The sequence below is a fragment of the Onychomys torridus genome, chromosome 2 (genome assembly GCF_903995425.1).
Source record: "Onychomys torridus chromosome 2, mOncTor1.1, whole genome shotgun sequence".
NCBI lineage: Eukaryota > Metazoa > Chordata > Mammalia > Rodentia > Cricetidae > Onychomys > Onychomys torridus.
This window is the reverse complement of record NC_050444.1, coordinates 11,850,561-11,866,748: the sequence shown is the minus strand read 5'-3', so window position 1 is coordinate 11,866,748 and position 16,188 is coordinate 11,850,561. Positions and strand designations below refer to the sequence as shown.

The 16,188-nt window shown below is 40.6% G+C and overlaps 2 pseudogenes; one reads left to right on the top strand and one right to left on the bottom strand.

Annotated features, from left to right (window-relative positions):
• The first annotated feature begins 5,913 nt into the window (after window positions 1–5,913).
• LOC118577448 lies at window positions 5,914–8,282 on the top strand (annotated as a pseudogene).
• A 5,554-nt stretch (window positions 8,283–13,836) lies between these two features.
• Window positions 13,837–14,506, bottom strand: LOC118578896 (annotated as a pseudogene).
• Between the last annotated feature and the right edge of the window lie 1,682 nt (window positions 14,507–16,188).

The window sequence follows — 16,188 nt, the reverse complement described above, 5'->3', positions numbered from 1 at the left end:
ATGTACAGGAATGACAATTATAAAATAAAAATATTAACCAACTCTAAAAAACATTGACAATAGTCTATGTCCTAAAGTGTCAAATATTTAGCCAAAATTTAATACTGTATGTTAAAATAAACACATCCATCTCCATAGTATGAAAATTTTCTCTAATCATGTGTTTTAAAAGGGAACTTGACTGAAGAGATGGCTCAATGGTTAAAAGCATTTGCTGTTCTTATAGAGGACCTGGATCCAGTTCCCAGCACATACATGGCAGCTTAAAACCACACTTAACTCCAGTTCTGGAGGATCTAACACACTCTTCCAGCCTCCATGGGCACCAGGCACACACATGGTGCATATATATCCATGTAAGCAAAACACATATGTGCATAAAAGAAAATAAATAAATCTTGTCTTTAAAAAGAATTGTTTTTCATGTGTGTGTGTATGTATGAGCGTGGGTGTGCTTGTGTGTACACGTTTGTGAGGTTGGCAGACGTCACTATTAGGTGTCATCTTCTGCCACCCTTCATCTTGTCTCTTGAGGCAGCTTCTCTCTCCTAGAACTTGCTGGTTTGAGTAGAAGGGTCGATGAGCCAGACCCAAGGACCCACCTGTCATTCACTGCCCCAATACTGAGATGCCTTGTATGTTCCAACATGCCTTGCTTTTTTATGTGGGTTCTTGGGATTGAGATTTGGTCCTCATGCTTGTGTGCCAAGTTCTTTACTGACTGAGTCTCCCAGTAATTATTTTAAACAAATATCTTTATGATTCATCATCAGTAAATGTTTACATTACATAACTATTTTACATACCTACATACCTGTATATACCTGTGTCATACAAAAGTTTCTCAGTAAAAAGGGGTCACTAGTGGACAAAAGTATAAGAAGTCCTGGTCTCCTGTAGTTGAGAATCTCTTCTTCATCTGGCTCTAAATAATGGGCCATCAAGCTATAAATGACAATGGAAGACAGGAATTTCATTCGTGCTGAGTGTAGGCATCACCTTCACTTTCATCTCATTCTACTCAATCCTTTTGTGTAGTAAGTTTGCCTGTGTCCCTGAGGTTGGGGCCTCATCCTAGATGGAGCAGTGTTTCCATCACCCTCACGAAGGCCAGGGACAAAGGTAGAGGACTGATGTGTGTATGTGTTTGTCACAGATGAGGAAGCAAATATACCAGTGAGACTATGGATGTCCCCCTCCTACTCCTCACTAAAAAAGTATTAATGGAGCATTATACATACTCATGAGGTGCAGTGTCATGTTACAGCACATGTGCAATGCACACTGATCAAGTCAGGACAGCTAGCATCTTCATCTAGAATTTATGTGTGGAGCTCTCATGTTCTTTATAAAATATATAAAGCTCGTTGTGAACTGTAACCACCCTCTATGTCACAGAACTTCTCTCTTCTGTATTTTGGTACCTAATATCAACCTTCCTCCATATCCACCTCTCCTATCCCTCTCAGTATTCCACATCCAGCTAGAAAAATTTTAGCTTTCACACGTGAGAGAGGACATATAGACTGTGTCTGTGTATGGCTTATTTCACTCAAAACAGTCTTCTCTAGTTCCATTCAGTTGGCTGAAAAATTCAAAATAAATGCAAGATTATGCATTTCTTAATGAGTGTCAATGCTCAGCCACAAATGTGACATCTATGTCATACCCATACCCCAGGGCTCAGAAACCATTACAAAAGATGGGGTGAAAAGATTGTAAGAGCTGTGGTTGAGGAGGACCAAAGCCCAACAGTGTCTTCTTGACACGAGCGGACCACCGTACTCATGAACTCACAGCAGTGTGGTTGCTTAAGTCCTGCAGAAGAACAAGCAGCCAGCGTTCTTTCATGGAGGGCCGAAGGGCTTGGGACCCTCTGATCCTAACTGAGGAACAAGTGACAATTGCTCCTTCGCTTGGAGAGTAAATTTTCTTTAAGGGTGTGACCATAGTAGGTTGACCATGTTCCCATGCACGGTTCCATACCATGAGTATAGGGGATTCATAAGTTGGACTCAGGGGATTATTTAAAACACAAAAACAAAAAGGACCTGAAGTTAGGAAAAGGTAGGGGTGGATCTGGAATGAGTTAGGAGAAAGAGCAGAGGTAAGCATAATCAAATACATTCTATGAGAGTCTCAGAGTTTATAACAAATATTAAATTAAAATTTAAGAAGTAGATCATGCACTTGTGACATCAGTAGACACATCAGCAGTGAGCTAAAAGCATATAGGATGATGAGCAGCTCTTCCATTTCTCAGCATGCATTTTCATTTCCCAGCATGCCTGGGTTAACACCACTGTGGTTACTGAGGAGAGAGGTCTCAGCACAAAAGCTCAGGGGCATCCTGGATCTGCCTGGTGAGACGAGCAGCAGGGTCTGCCCTCACTGTGACTATGATCAATCTGTACTCCTCCAAATGTGGAGAACTAAGCACAATTAGGGGGAGCTACCCAGACGTTAGAGTAGGAGGAAGGCCCTATTATTGCAGTGTGTGCATACATATATCCATGCATTTTAAACATACACCTAGTATCATGTGCACAGTTTCTCACTATCTCCAACAGGATAACTGAAGTTAACCTTGGCAGCTGCCCATCTGATACAAACTGCCCTGAAAATCATGTGGAAAGCAAGGATTAGTTTCCCAAATTTACAACATTTTATGTTCATCTCTGAATTCAAATGTCTCTACCAGTGACTCTGGGCAGCCTGTGATGGGTGTAGGATGTATTAGTTGGTGTAAGAGGCAGTGTGGCCACACAAACTTCTTTAGACTCTGGAGAAGGACACTGAGAAAAGATCAAAGCAGAACACAGAAGTGACTTATTGAAATGTGTGTGTGTCTTTCTGTCTGTCTGCCTGTCTGTATCTGTATAAATAAAAATATTTACTTAGTTTTTAAAATACAGATTTTTTTTATCCTAGAAAATAATGTTGGTTTCAATTATTCTGATTTGTTGCTAAATACTCTTCCTGCCAACAAAACAACAAAAATTATACTACAGCGTTTGTTCACACGATGAACTCATGAGTCACAAATAAACACTTGTCCTTGTGAGTGCCAGTGTAATTCATCAAAAACAAATAAATCATGACACTATCCCTAACTCCAACTCACAACATGAGAATTAAAAGCAGTGGTTCCCTCACTGTTCACACACTAATTTTAAGGGTCCACTCTGAGTGAATTAATTGTAAGGGTTCACTCACTAAGTGATTTTGTAGATAAATGAAACTCTGACAGGCTCTACTATGGCAGCAAAGCATCAGAACACCAGCCTGAAAGCTTGGTTCTAAAACTAGGTGATAAATGACAGATGGTATGAATAACGGGGGGAAGGGGGGCAATTTGCAATCAGCTCAGAACACACTCCAACACCAAATTCTTTATTTATTTATATTTATTTTATAAAAAGAGATTTATTACCCCAGAGGGACAAGCATGGCAGGCGTGTGAAGGCGTACGGGGGGGGGGGTGGGGCACTCTGGATTAGGCAAAGGCAGCAGCCATAGCAGCAGGTGTTTTTTGCAGGAGTGAGTTTTTAAGGAGAAAAGGGGAAGTCTGTGCTATCATGAGTTGGTAAGACCTGGTTGGACGTGTTAGCCAGTGTAGCCAAATAATGAATTTTGATTACTGGATCTTGGTGTTTAGTCTCAGGAATGAGTCAATGGCCACATGAGGGAATAGAACTTGGGGACTAGCTTTAGGAATGTACTCTAATGGTTTAGCAAGGGAGAGGGAAGGAAAAAGGGCAAAATCTGAAGGCAAAGCTTGGGCCTGCTAGAGAGCCCTACAGTGTGAGCTGAGCGGAGACCACTGTCTCATCTTCAATTTTAACCCAGAGAGTAAATAGGAATGGAATAGAGAAATGGCAAAAGAAACTATACAGAAAACTCCAAATAAACAAAACAACCAAATTTAAGAAGCCTGAGACAGACAGCATTTCAGGATCGATGAAATCAGTTCAGGAAATGCTGGGTAATCCTAGATGCCAAACCTTGGTGCAGACTCCACGCTCATAGAAGGATGTATTTAATTTTCCTCCAGACTTTCAAGGGGGATACTTATTTTAAAACTATTAAACTGAGGAGACTAGAGCACAGCCAGTCTGAGGGATTGTCCTGGACTTCTCCAGCTGGCACAGGGTGAGACTAGTGTCCAAATCTAGGAAGGATGTCTACAGAGCCTACATTCCTAACTGAAGCACCAAATTTCATGCTGAACCCCACTCTGCCCCTTCTGCACTAGCTCTGCCCTTCATCCTGGCTCCCCTACTTCCGTCAGTGGCACCCCATCCACTTGAGGGCTTCTCACCAGAAGTTTCCTTGGTTTTTCTTTCTCTCATCCCTGCTTCCTATGAATTGTCAAACCTGACCCTGTATAACTCAGGGATCTCTTGTCTTTTTGCTTTTGTCCCCTCTGACTCTTCCGTAGTCCAGGCCACCTTCATTGTTTGCCTGGAATAATAACTCCCCTAACTATCCTTGCACCCTTGCTTTCTCTTTCTTCAGTGAATGGTTCCCAAAGCGTGTATCTTCTGGGAGTTTGCAATAATGCAGATTCTCAGGTTCTCCCAAGGTGTGCTCAGAGATGTGTCTAGCAACACATTTTCCCACTGGGGATTGAGAGCTTTTGCTCGAACAATTTCTTCACATTGCAACCCACATGTGCATTTGAAGATGCAAATTAGATCAAGCCCTTTCCTCCACTGAATACCTGTTACCCATTTTAGCTCCACAGTTCTTCAGAGACCTTGTTCCACTCTGTCATTTGGGTTTTCCTGTTTTCCTCGATGTCTTCTTGGCGGGAGTCACCCACTGTCTCTCGCTTGTCTGCACATGCTGCAAAGGCAGGGCCGCCTTGCTCTTTGATACAGTCTGAGCATTTTATACAGAGGCCCTTCTGTTACATAACAATCATTTGTAGTAGAGAAGAACAGAGAAAGAGAGACAGGAAATAAAGGAGGAAATGATAGTAAAAGCTGTGTCCTGAATGTAAGCCTTAAAAAGTGAAAGCTTCGGTAGATGATGGAAGTCTTTAAAGGCCTCGGAGTAGGCAGGAAAATTCTAGAGAACAAGACCACAGGGTGTGTTGATCACTGCTCTGTGGCTGATAAAGTGAGTTAGCAATGTGAGGGCAGGCTGGGAAGTTCACAAGCAGGAAGTGATGCTGCACTGAAGTGTGGAATAGCTTTCATAGGCAATGCAACTGAGCTAATGAATGTTGCTTGGCCTCTGGTGAACTGAGCAGAATACTTCAGAGGTAATGCAACCCAGAATGCTTATGCTTCAAATCTAGATAAGAATAAGGTTGGCAACACGCTTAGCAAAAAGTGATAAATATAGCAAAGTACTCTTTGACTAAAAGGATAAGTTCAGAAACATCACGCCCAGGACTGTTGAGTGTCATTTAAGTGGGACTATCTGATAAATCGACATCTGACAGTGATGGAACACAGAGAAAGATGGAGATGGACTTGGGACCAATATGAAGAGGTCAGAGCTGACACTACAGGAAAACCTGGTGCCGGAGACAGCTGGGATGAATAGAAGTAACCACTAGTTTAAAAATTAGGAAAGTAAGTAGCATCTTCCAGCTCAGTTGCTCTCCCGAGAGGTAAGCACACTAACAGTTTACTGTGTATCCTCCTGGCCTTTCCTTCCCTTGTTTCTGCCTGTCCCTTGGCTGCCCTTGGAATACATCTTAGAGTCAGCCTCCAAGAACACCAAGCAGGTACTACTGGGAAACATATGCCTCATCTCTGAAGCATACCACCTCCACTCTGCACAGAGACATAAAGCATCAGTACACCCAGTGCACAGAGCTAGTGCCTGATTAAAAGGTAACGTCCTCCCCTCGCTCACTGCTGACCTTGCCATGTGCACTCCAGCTGCCACCCCACAGAAATGCATCTACTACTCTCAGTCCTTTGCCAGATGAGACTGTCTGAGGCACTGGCTCCTCATCTCACTCCAGCCTATGCCAAAGATGTAAAATTTCATGTGTATGTTTGAGCCTTATTGCTTCAAGGTGTAGACTGTCAAGGCTGTGCTGTAGCTGTTACAGTGGGGCCAAAGAGAAAAACAGTGAAGAATGAGCAGAGTTGGATAATCCTAAAGTAAAAAAAGATGGGATCACTGGCTGAGCGGGTGGTGGTGCACACCTTTAATCCCAGCACTCAGGAGGCAAAGCCAGGCAGATCTCTGTGAGTTCAAGGCCAACCTGGTCTACAGATAGAGATCCAGAACAGGACAGGCACCAAAACTACACAGAGAAACCCTGTCTCAACCCCCCCCCCCTAAAAAAAAGGGCTGGAGAGATGGCTCAGCAGTTAAGAGCACTGGCTGCTCTTTCAAAGGTCCTGAGTTCAATTCCCAGCAACCACATGGTGGCTCACAACCATCCATAATGAGGTCTGGTGCCCTCTTTTGGTCTGCAGCCATACATGCAGGCAAACACTATATACATAATAAATAAACAAATCTTTAAGAGAGAGAGAGAGAGAGAGAGAGAGAGAGAGAGAGAGAGAGAGAGCAACTATGGGCGGTGGTGGCTCACATCTTTAATCCCAGCAATCGGGGAGCAGAAGCAGGCAGATCTCTGTGAGTTCAAGGCCAGCCTGGGCTACAGAGCGAGATCCAGGAAAGGCGCAAAGCTATACAGAGAAACCCTGTCTCGAAAAACAAAAAACAAAACAAGAGTTTCTGTGTACTGTTTTGGGCTGGAGAGATGGCTCAGAGGTTAAGAGCACCGACTGCTCTTCCAGAGGTCCTGAGTTCAATTCCCAGCAACCACATGGTGGCTCACAACCATCTGTAATGAGATCTAGTGCCCTCTTCTGTATACATAATAAATAAATAAATCTAAACAAAACAAAACAAAAAAAAGATGGGGTCACTGTTGCAAGTTGATTGATTTGGAGGTTAAATATAAAAATATTGGCACTAAGCTTGTTCAAGATGTTACCAATAACACAAATGAAGAGGCTGGAGATGGCACCACCCCTACTATTGTCTGCCATGTTCTGTTGCCAAGGAGGGCTTTGAGAAGATCGGCCAACATGTTAATACAATGGGAATTAGGAGAAGTGTGATGCTAGTTGTTGATGCTGTAATTGCTGACATTTAAAAAATGGTCTCAACCTGTGGCAATCTCTGAAGAAATCCCTCAGGTTGCTATGATTTCTGCAAATGGAAGCAAGGACATTGGAAACATTATTACTGATACAGTGAAAAAGTTTGGGAGAAAGGGCATCATCATAGTAAAGGTTGGAAAAACCTCGAATGATGAATTAGAAATTATTGAAGGAATGAAGTTTAATAGAGGACATATTTTCCTATATTTTACTAATACATCAAAAGGTCAAAAATGTGAAGTTAAAGTTGCCTATGCTCTGTTGAGTGAAAAGAATATTCTAGTGTGCAGTCCATTTCACCTGTTCTTGAAATGCTCAGTGCTCATCAGAAGCCATTGGTCATAATTGCTGAAGATGGTGATGCAGAACCTCAAACACAGTGGCTTTGAAGAGGCTAAAAGTTGGTTTTCAGGATATAGCAGCCAAAGCTCCAGGGTTGGGGGACAATAGGAAGAACCAGCTTGAAGATATGGCTATTGCCACTGGTGGTGCAATATTTGAAGAAGAGGGGTGAATCTAAGTCTTAAACATGTCCAAGCTCATGACTTAGGAAAATTTGAAGAGGTTATTATCACCAAAGATAATACCATGCTCTTGAAAGGAAAGGTGACAGCTCAAATTGAAAAACATATTCGAGAAATCACTGAGCAGTTAGACACCACAGCTAGTGAATGTGAAAAAGAAGAAGTGGAATGAGTGACTGGCAAAACCTTCTGATGGAGTAACTGTGCTGAAGGTTGAAGGGATGGGTGAAGTGACTGAAAAGAAAGGCAGGGATAAGGATGCTCTCAAAGCTCCGAGAATGAAGATCAGAAAATAGGAATGGAAATTATTCAAGGAACACTCAAAATTTCTGCAGTGACCATTGCTAAGAATGCAGGTGTTGAAGGATCATTGATAATTGAGAAAATTCTGCAAAGCTCCTGGGAAGTTGGTTAGGATGCTATGCTTGGAGATTTTGTGAACATGATGGAAGAGGGGATCATTGATCCAACAAGGATGGTAAGAGCTGCTTTCCTGGCTGCTGCTGGGATGGACTCCCTGTCAACTACAGCAGAAGTTGTAGTGACAGAAATTCCTACGGAAGAGAAGGGCCCTAGAATAGGAGCAATGGTGGGAATGGAAGGTGGCATGTTCTAACTCACCAGTAACTTCAGAGAAGTCACCTGAAGAAAATGACTGAAAAAAGACTAGCTGATTACTGTACCCATCAGTGGTTTTCCATTTCCGGTTTCCATTGATAATATATAATGGTTTACTGTGGTCATTGCCCATGCCTACAATTTATTTTGTATTTTTGAATAAAGACATATGTATATTCCTCATATGAGGTTGAAGTGACAGTGTTCTGCTTTCAGTTTAAACCAAGGCATTTCTATTATTCCTGCATCACCAGACGAGAAGATCAGAATCAGCCTTTCTGTGGAGAGTGAGAATAATTGTGTACAAAGTAGAGAAGTCTCCAATTATGTGACAACCTTTGTGTAATAATTTTTTGTTTAAAAAACAAGAGGGAACAATCCTTAAAATGTACCTCAAATGCAAATGTCAGTGTTTCATGGAAGAAAATAAATATCATGCTAATTAGCATTTAAGCACTTCAGATAGCTGATTAGATATTAGATTTTGGTTGTTTTCCTTTTTATAAATATTTAGGACAAAGTTTTCTGAACAACCTATGAAGGTTCTATGAATTTAGGTTTTTCCATTAAGTGTAAATGCCAATATATAATTGGTGTACTCAGATCGTTGAAGATGGCCCTGCTCCAATCCAGAAAGTGGATAATAGATAAGAAGACTACGGTACTATACACAAGAAGCAGTAAAGAATTTTCCCCATTGAGACAAAGAGGCCTCGAGTCTTTCTAGTCACAATATCATATCTATGAGAATGGTAACTATCAGGAGAAAGGAACTCACCTGTTTTACCTGTGTGGTAAATGACTAACAGCCATCTTTCTGTTAGAGTGAGTCATGGCGATGATCATAAGATCTTTTTTCTATTGTATTACCAGAATTTAGTAGAAATGCATAGAGTCAATGATCACTGCAAATAGAATGTAATGGATGAATGAATGAATGATAGATATAGCCTCTTTTGTTGAGTGTACTATAAAAACCAGACCACCTCTGACTACCTGTGATACATCAGGGGTAGTCTTCCTTGTGGCAGTTCTTAGTCTTACACTTCATTTTCACTGGGAAGAAAAGAGCTGTAACTTTCCAGAAGATTATTCTTCTGGCTGAACTGAGATCTCTTGATATCTTTGTGGCATTATTTACAAAATGATGAAGGCAACCACATCACTTTTTTCTTTTTCTTTTTTCAATAATTGTAATTGACTTTATCTTTCTATTCTAGAATCAAACATTTTCTTATATGTAATAAGACAAGTGTTCTTACAGAATGAGTAGAAGTTGTCCTTATAAAGTAAGACAGGCTGAAAAATGTAACAGCAAGAAGGGCATTGGCAAGTTCCAAGATAATTTCCTTGCATGGCAGAAACAGAAAATAGAAAAAGTTGATTGGTTACAACAGGATATTTTGGATGACAGCTTTCCATACAAGGGTGAAAGCAAAGCCTTTCTGTGAAAGTGTCCTGTCATCTTTTTAATCTTGATCCCTTAGAAGAACAGTAATCTTCTGGAGATTGGGAGTCTTGTCCCAGTAGTCATGAGAAAGCTGTCCATAACATCACCATCACCTTCCTCTAGTCTGTCATCCATAGCAACACCATCACCTCCCTCTAGTCTGTCATCCATAGCAACACCATCACCTCCCTCTAGTCTGTCATCCATGGCAACACCATCACCTCCCCCTGGTCTGTCATCCATGGCAATACCATCACCTCCCCCTGGTCTGTCATCCATGGCAACACCATCACCTCCCCCTGGTCTATCATCCATGGCAACATCATCATCTCCCCCTGGTCTATCATCAGAAAGCTTCTGCTTATGGTCAGATGAACAACTCAATTTTGTTTAAATTTTTAACATTATAGACATTAACATAGTATTTTCAAATAATTAGAAGTATGACACACTAAAATTAGCCAGAACCAAAGTCTATACAACTCAACAAACTTCTATATGGTTAGAATAGGTATTCTGGATGAAAGTTGTGCACGCATCACATGAAATTTTGCAATTTCAGTATTGAATATATTTTAATGTACTTATCAACGATCAAAACACAAAAGCACATAGAAACAATTATCTTTATATCTTCTCTCATAATTCATGTCCATTACTTAAATTGGGTTGTGTCTCATCCCCTTATAGTCAGCCCATCTTGTTCTTTTTTCCTTTGTGTTATAGCCACATGTACATTTGTTAATATACATACATGTATTATATGTATATAGAGTCTGCAAATGAGAGAATATAAATATTTTCCTTCTGAAATTGTGTGATCTCACTTAATATTCTACAGTCTGAGTATAATACATTTTCTTGTAATTTTGAAATTATTTATTTTATTATGTGAAATTATAATATAATTATATAATTTCCCCCTTCACTTTCCTTCCTCCAAACCCCAATATATACCTCTTTCTTGCTCTTTTTCAAATTTATGGTCTCTTTTTTCGCTAATTGTTGTTACATACATGTATATATATATTCTGAAGTACACATATGCAACTTGTCCAGTCTGTATAATGTTACTTGTATGAATATTTTCAGGACTGACCATTTGGTATTGAATAATTAATTGGTGTGTTCTTCCCTGAGGAAGATATTTTTTCTTCCTCTCTCAGCCTTGGTTGTCTCTAGTTCTTTGTGTTACCATACCATATTAATTAAACCATTTATTTTTCTTCTCTACTATCAATAGTTTACCACTGAGAGAAATACACAAAGTTCTACAAACCCCCTTAGCAGAGCAAAAGATGAACGAATACCAATTTTTATAATGTATATTTAGAAAAATCACAAATGATCTTCATACTTTAGTAAAAACTTTCCTCAGAAATTCTTTATAGAATCTTAAAAAAAAAAACAAAAAAACAACAAAAAAACCCTACATGGCCAGTAACTGTATGCAACATTTTTTTAAATGCATTTTATTTCACTTTCAAACACTCATGAGGAAACAGAAATTTCCATTTTATAGATGAGAAAACTGAGCCTCACAAATATTTATTGATGCTTGTAAAACTATTGAACCAAAAAGAAATATATGCACAATCCATCCACACACCTGCTTTCCTACCAGCCACTGCTCAGAAAAATAGTGGTTTTTATTTTCAACTACTAGTGCATCATTCTTAAATCAGGGGAAGTATTCTGAATCTCTTCCTAATGTATCTAAAGAATATGATTGCTATATAGGAATTAATTCAGTTCAATTTTCCAAGTGTGCTCAAGAAACTCCAGCCACCGTAACTTACACTTCATATCACCATGGGCTGTAGAGGTTATTTCTGTGTGCTTCAGAATGCACAGGCTTGAATTGTTCTATCCATTGTATTTATTTTGAAATTAGTATTTGTGAATCCTCTCATTGCTAATGTCTTCTGACGATCTTCCAAACTGAGCCTTCAAGATCTAGCAAAACAACATGCTTGCTGCATGAGTCATGTTTTCAGACTGTTGCTTTTGGACAGAACCAACATAAGTTAGCTAAGTCTGTGGCAATGGTTGACAGAGGATATTTTCTTTTAATTTTTTCTTTTATTGAAAAATCTATATTCTTTCCTCAATACATCTTGATTATGGTTTCCCCTCCTTTTACTCTTCCCAGGTCCTCCTCACCTCCCTCCCATTCGGGTCTACCCCATTTCTGTGTCTTATTAGAAAACAAACAGGCTTCTTAGGGATAATAAAAATAAAATAAAACAAAAAAACTAACACACCTGAATTTGACAAAACAAACAAACAGAAAGAAAGAAAGAGTCAAAGGAAAGGCACATGAAACAGACACCGAGACCCACTCATTCTCATACTGGAACCCATACTACATACACAATAGACTTAAGGGTAAAAAGAGAGGAGAAATATTTTTTTAATGGTGCATGCCTTTAATCCCGGCACTCAGGAGGCAGAGGCAAGGGGATCTTTGTGAGTTCGAGGACAGCCTGGTCTACTGAGCAAGTTCCAGGACTAAATTTTCATTTGTAAATGGTTGTCAGATGGAGTAACTGCCAGGATTAGGGATGGGGCATATTTCCACTTCCTTCAGCACTAGGATCCCATGTGTTACATACTGTGCAGGCCCTGTGCGTGCTGCTTCGGTCTCTGTGAGTTCACATGTGCATGGGTCTTGTTGATTTAGGATGCCTTGGTGTTCCCCATTCCCTCTGGCTCTTAACCTTGCGGCCTTCTCTTCCCTAGAGTACCCTAAGACCTGAGAGGAGGGGTCTGATAAAGACATGCCATTTAGGGATGTGTGTTCCAAGGTCTTTCACTGTCTGAATATTGTCTGGCTGTGGGTCTCTGCATGTGCTCCCATCTGCTGCAGAAGAAGCTTCTCTGTGATGGCTGAGCAAGACACTGTTACATGTGTACAGAAGGTTGTCATTAGGAGTCATTTCTGCTATATTCTTTTAGTAGAACAGTAGTATTTGGTTTTTCCATAGGTCCCTGGGCTAACTAGGCTCAAGTTTATGGTCACCCTAGTAGTGTCAGGTATGAGCTCCATATCGTGGAGTGAGCCTTAAGTCAAATTAGATATTGGTTGGTTACTCCCACAAGGTTTGTGTCACCATTGCGCTAGCAAATCTTTCAGTCAAGGACACCATTAGATATCAAAGGGTTGATGTTTACATCCTTTGGTAGCATGCAGAGTACAGAGACACTAGCACTTGGGTGAAGGCCCTACGTAGGCACCAGGTCAACTTCTTCATGTTTTGTAGGTTGTGTAGGTGTTGTTGTCAGTAATGGACTCTTGCTGTCAGTTTATGGAGAGCAACCTACAGCCTGGCAATAGCCTGGGTTATTTGGAGGTGTCCATGGGACCCTTTTGCCAACCACTCAATTAGATGTTACCCAAATCCAGTATTCAAAGCTTCATTTGGTGACAAGAAATAGCCATTTGGGGCTCTGTCTCTCCCATTATTTGGCAATTTCATATTGATAACCTTTATATATGTATATATTTTAGGAAGCTTCTTCTGTATTAGGTTTTCATTCTACCCCTCAAACAGCCCTTAATTTTAGCTGTCTCTCCCCTTATTCCCTCCCTCCACCCTCTCTCTCCTCCTCCTCCCCACTTGACCCTTCCAATCCAGCCCCCTCCATTCATCCATAACTATCCATTGTATTTCTCTAACCTAGGGAGATCTGGCCCTCTTCCCTAGGCCCTTCTATACCTAATCTCTCCGGGTCCAAGATTGTAGCTTGGTTATCATTGCTTTAACAGCTAATATCTACATATAAGTGAATACATTTCATATTTGTCTTTCTGGGCCTGAGTTACCTCACTTGGGATGACTTTTACTAGTTACAATTACATGTAGAGGTAACCGTCTTGTTAAATAAGAAACACAGAGTTAATAGCTAAGAAGTCAGAGCAATATCTGAGAGCCGAAAAACTTACCCTTCACTGATGCTGCTGTCTTTTTTTTTTCAGTCTGTGCTGCTTTTATTTTATGAAAAAGCTGGTTTCCAATCTACATTAAACTTAATTGAATACATTGAATAGTGAAGGCCTTATGGTCTCATTTACAAAACATAGCCAGTGTCCTTCTTGACCTTAAAATTTGAGGAAGGGTACTTCAAATGGCTTCGAGTTGGCGTGTTTCAGTGCCAGAGCATAGGCGTAGACCCTAGCATCCACTGTAAGATGTTCTTCTGCTACCAAAGTGTCAAGTCTAGTCAGTAGGTCATTCTTTGATAAACAAATCACTTCCACAAATTCTCCATCCCCTGATTTGGGCTTTGGCCTTACATTTTCCGCATCATCTCTGTTGATGGTTATTGTCACAACATGTGTGGTACAGTTGGACAAGCCTGGATCCATACACACAGCTGGAGAACACTCAGCGACATCACCTTTGTAGCCAGTTTCTTCCTCTATCTCCCAGAGAGCGGCAGCTTCTGGGCTCTCACCATCATCGATGAGCCCTGCTGGAAACTCCAGGCAGTAGCCACCCATTGGGGGTTGGAACTGCTTCACTAGAACAATACACTCATCATGAAGAGTTCTTTGCTGCACTGGGATGATGGACACAGTGTCAGCAGATTTCCCCTTCCTGGTTGTAAGTTTTACTGTTTCCCAAGTTCTTGTTTTCCCAATAGGATCCATGTAAGTTTTTTTTTTTTTTTTTTTCAAATTTGACCCATTTTCCTTCTGAAATCAACTCCTCTGAAATAATGTGCTATCTGGTGTTCTGAGAAGGGTCTGTTGATTCTTGGTTTTCCATTCCAATCTAGTTGATCTCTACAGTCCTCAGGTGGACTTTTGCCTCTGGGCATCTACTTTTCTATTACTTCTCTAAATCTTAATCCACTCTTACTCCGTAGTTGGCTGTGTCACTGGGTGGTTGGTACCTGATGTCTCCCTCTGCTTGGAGAGGAAAGACAGCAGCAGCAGTGAAGGGTAAGGTTTTCAGCTCTCAGCTATTGCTCTGACCTCTTGGCTATTAACTCTGTATTTGGCTCTGTGTTTCTTATTTAACAAGACGGTTACATCTATATTTTCACCATGTCATTTTCTTAACAGCTAGGTAATATTCCATCATATAAATGTAACACGTTTTCTTCATCCATTTATTTGTTGAGGGATGTCTAGGTTGTTTCTAATTTCTGGCTATTATAATTGAGCAGCAATGAACATGGGTGAGCAAGTGTCTCTGTGGTAAGGTGCAGCATACTTCAGACGTATGCCCAAGAGTGGTATAGCTAGGTCTTGAGGTACATCTATTCCCAGCTTCCTGAGGAACTGCCACACATACATACTCGCTATGCAAATTTGTACTCCCACCAGCAATGTATGAGTGTTCCTCTTACTCCACATCCTCACCAGCATGAGCTGCCATTTGTTTTATTGATCTTAGTCATTCTGACAGGTATAAGATGAATCCGAAAGTAGTTTTGATTTTTATTTTGCTGATGACTAAGGATGTTGAACATTTAAGTATCTATTAATCATTTGAGTTTTCTCTATTGAGAATCTCTATTTAGATCTGTAACCCATTTTTAAATAGGGTTATTTGTTTTCTTGATATCTAGTTTTTTGAGTTCTTTATATATTTTAGATATTAGCCCTCTATTGGATGTGTAGTTGGTAAAAATACTTCTCCGTTCCTGTTTTCCGTGCTTTGCTGAATGGTGGTGACTTTTGCAATGTGGAAGCATACCTGCTTTCCTGGTAAAAGTGCTGTTTGCTTGTTTTTGAACATGCATTAGAGGGGTGGAGGTGGCTGTGTAGGGAGGTGGAGTAAATCGGAAAGGATGGGGGAGAGAGAAAACATGATCAAAATAATTAATATGAAAAAACCTTTATAGAAACCTATAAAATGTTATCTGGAATAGGCCAATAAATGTATGCTGCAATTAAATGAAATTTAAAAAACCGACTAGAAAGAGCAAGTTGGTTCAGTCATATAGACAGTGAATCAAGGGTCTGGAATCTGAGAATAGGTAGCATCCAGCTCTTTGCTGTCACAGCACATACCTGACTGAATCAACTTAAAAAGAGGAAGAGCATTCTGACCCACAGTTAGAGGTACCAGCCAATGACCAATGTTCCTGTTGCTTTGGGCTAGGGGTGGCATAGAACATCATGGAGAGAGCAGAGAGCAGAATGCAGCTATTTGCTTCATAGTGCCTGGGGAATGAAAGAGACAAAGGGGAGACGTAGGATTCCTTTGAGGGCTCATATCCAATGACCTACAGACTTCCTACTCGGCCTAAGCTCCTGAGTGTCTGGGATTACAGGCATGGCTGTATCAGTAGTCTGCTTAGGCCCTCTTCTCAATACAGTCACTCATTCAAAGATGACACAAACTTTGCTCATTCCCAGCTGGATTCCTGCTCTGTAGACAACTAAACAACTGGCTTTCCAAATGCCATATGTTCTTTCCCCGCCATGCCTCCGTCACTC